At 41.7% G+C, this 2,853-nt stretch overlaps 1 long non-coding RNA gene across 1 annotated transcript; it reads left to right on the top strand.

The window, feature by feature from the left end:
- The first annotated feature begins 739 nt into the window (after positions 1-739).
- Positions 740-2,375, top strand: LOC125759319 (uncharacterized). The gene is made up of 3 exons (XR_007416886.1): positions 740-1,147; positions 1,737-1,854; positions 1,949-2,375. It is a non-coding gene; the product is annotated as an uncharacterized LOC125759319 (long non-coding RNA).
- Positions 2,376-2,853: the final 478 nt, after the last annotated feature.

The following is a 2,853-nucleotide window of genomic DNA, read 5'->3' as shown; positions in this document are numbered from 1 at the left end:
CGAACAAAACCTCACCATCGAAAACGAAGAGCTTTCTGCGGATACGGAACACAGAATCACGATGTGAAAACAGCAGCCCCGCACACTTCCACACACCGCACGAAACCCGTATCTACACTAACGGGGCGACGGTGCTGCCACCTATTGGTCGTCCTCGCCGCCAATAGCTAAACAATTTCGTTGATTGTCATTGCGAAAACTGCGCAGGAAGAAGAGAAGCCAAGCATCTGATTGTGTAGGGGAGACATGTTCATAAATTTCGTGAGGTATAATTTTGCTGTCATTAGATAGGGCATAAAAGATGGGTGTTTCAAATGCATACCTAACTTATGTACGTTTTTTTTTTAAATATGTCACTGCACTCGCCCAAATAACTGCGTCAGATCTGTGACCCACCCAGCGCTACAACGGCGACTGTTTGTAATCACAAGAAAGCAAAACAGAATCTAAAACGCCTCTTGCCCAAACAGTTCCCGTGAGTCTGTAATGGTGATAAAGTATCTGACATTGTATTAGCAGTATTACCAGGCCCCGGAAAGTCTCAAGTTCCAGTGATCGCCGCAGAGGGCGAAAAAATCAACCGCGGCGAGTTCCATCGATATGCGCGGGGAGTGGAGCTACTAACTCCTCTTTTAGCGGTCGGATAAGTTAGTTCGCATTTTCCGTGTTAGGGGCGCTCAACGCAGCCAAAAATTTTATTTCAGAATGTATCAGAAGATTGTTAAAATCTTAGTTACCGTGTCATTTTGCATACAGCTAGTAGGGACCAGTTTTTGTGTTACTTCTAGAGTTAATACAAGAGCTTGATTGTTTGAGGACAAGTATTGAGATTACATTGACGCTCGAAAAGCAGCAGCCCATTGGCATCGATTGCGCTTCGGTCGGTTATTTCATTCAAATTGTACCGCGGTCGTTTTCTTTGATCGGCGTTACGCAGCTCCGTTTTAAATCAGTTTTGATATAGCAATGCGAGTTTGTGCGCCAAATTTTACATGCTGCTGCCACAAAGCGAACGTGTCTAAAGCCTGTGAATCACGTCAGCTGCGGCGCTTCACCGGCTGCCAGCGTGAAAATTCAATGCCAGCAAGGAGCTTGGAGACTACCTACGAAAACGGAATAACCATGCACCATGTGGGTGTGCGCACCGGTGAGTGAAAATGCACTGCTTTGCATTTGAACATAGCTTTTTTTTTTCATGCGCTACGGTTTTTGTCATTTCAAAAGGTTTTACGACTCGTCCAGCTGATCGGATGCACCGCTTGTGGATTACAATGACATTTTCTAAGATTATTTACTTCGTTCTCACTTTTGCAAAAAATATCTTTACTGCTAAACTTTGTAGCACAGATCACAGCATAAGTTTTACCTATTTCTGCAGAAATTAGTCTTCTGAGATAAATGCTCATAAGTCCAATGCATGGTAGAGCCAAGTGAACTTATAGTATGTATATGCATTTATACATTTTCGTAAGTTTACAATCATACATATTACATTTGCACATACCATGTAGTTTATAGAGTTGGGAAATTAACTAACTTAGTATCCTCTAATTGAGGCTTGGTCAGACACGGTCCACTGAAGGTCACCACTAAAACAACAACAAAGCAATGTTATGTGCACACTATTTTTCTCATGCAGTGCTCTCATATACATTCTTCTCAGACATGAATCACAAGTCCACTCACGCTTCTACCACAGTAATCATTATTTTTTTCTTCTTCCAACCCAACCACAGCCTCCAAGAAACTGCTCATATCAGCACCCGCTCGGATGCTTTATCTCTGAACCTACCTCAAGTCAGCAGAGGATGTTCCACTACAGAAAGTAAATTCGTCGTCCCAAATCCTCACAAGGTATGGTTGTGGACACTTTACTTATTGAACCAATTTTTTTTCTTTCATCATTTCTTTCTTGCTTTTTCTCATGACTCAATTTTTTTCTTCTCAGGAAACTGGACAAAAGAGAGATCATTGGTTTCCAAGCTACCCACACCAAGTCGTAAGAAGCTCAAGAGTCGCCTATCCACCACCAAAGTTTACCAGGCGGACAAATGCAAGCCTTATACTGAAAAGCAGTGATAGTGTACGGCATGTTGAAGCAGTACAAAATTGGGTCCACAAATTGTTGCTTCTTGCTTCATGAATTACTCAGTTTAGAGGAAATGTGCTGGCTTCAAATTTCTTGGATAGTGCATGTGATGGGGTGCACATACTGTACTTTAATCTACGTGTGAAACTTTGCATAGAGTATCACATGTAACTTGGTAGCAAGTGGGCCAGTAGTAGTGTACATTTAGCAGCACTTGTTCTTCCCAGTGAATATAGTTTGCTGCAATTGTGGAGGCTGTTGGAAAGCAATGGCAGGGAAAGCTACAGTAGTGCTGAAACAAAGAGTTATGTACGTGTACTGATTGCTTGTAGGGAGGGACATTGTGAAGGTTCTAAAATAGAAAACTGTGTGCAAACACTCGTGCCTTCATTAAACAAGGCATTTCGTGTAGTGGTCACCTGGAGAATAGTTTCCGGGTCGCTACTCTGGAATAAATAACGTTTGATGATGGGAGTAGGAGAATAGAAGAATGTGCATAAGGACATTTTGGGCAGTGTTCTATGAAACAGGCTGTTGAATTTGTAAAGCATTTGAAAATTTAGTCTTTAGTTTTATTCAATGAACTTCGCCAATACATTAATGGGATGATATGTAAACAGACGCATCCAGAAAAGAGGGTACAGCACCGTTGCATTTGTGCAAGCAATTTGTTATGTATGTGAAGTGGAACCACAGACAAGTAGCAAATAATATTTGTTCTAGATAACAGACCTGACACATGACACGGAGTTTTTAAAAGTATG

Source organism: Rhipicephalus sanguineus, chromosome 7 (assembly GCF_013339695.2).
Source record: "Rhipicephalus sanguineus isolate Rsan-2018 chromosome 7, BIME_Rsan_1.4, whole genome shotgun sequence".
Lineage (NCBI taxonomy): Eukaryota > Metazoa > Arthropoda > Arachnida > Ixodida > Ixodidae > Rhipicephalus > Rhipicephalus sanguineus.
The sequence above is the reverse complement of the archived record's forward strand: the minus strand, read 5'-3'. Positions and strand labels throughout refer to the sequence as shown.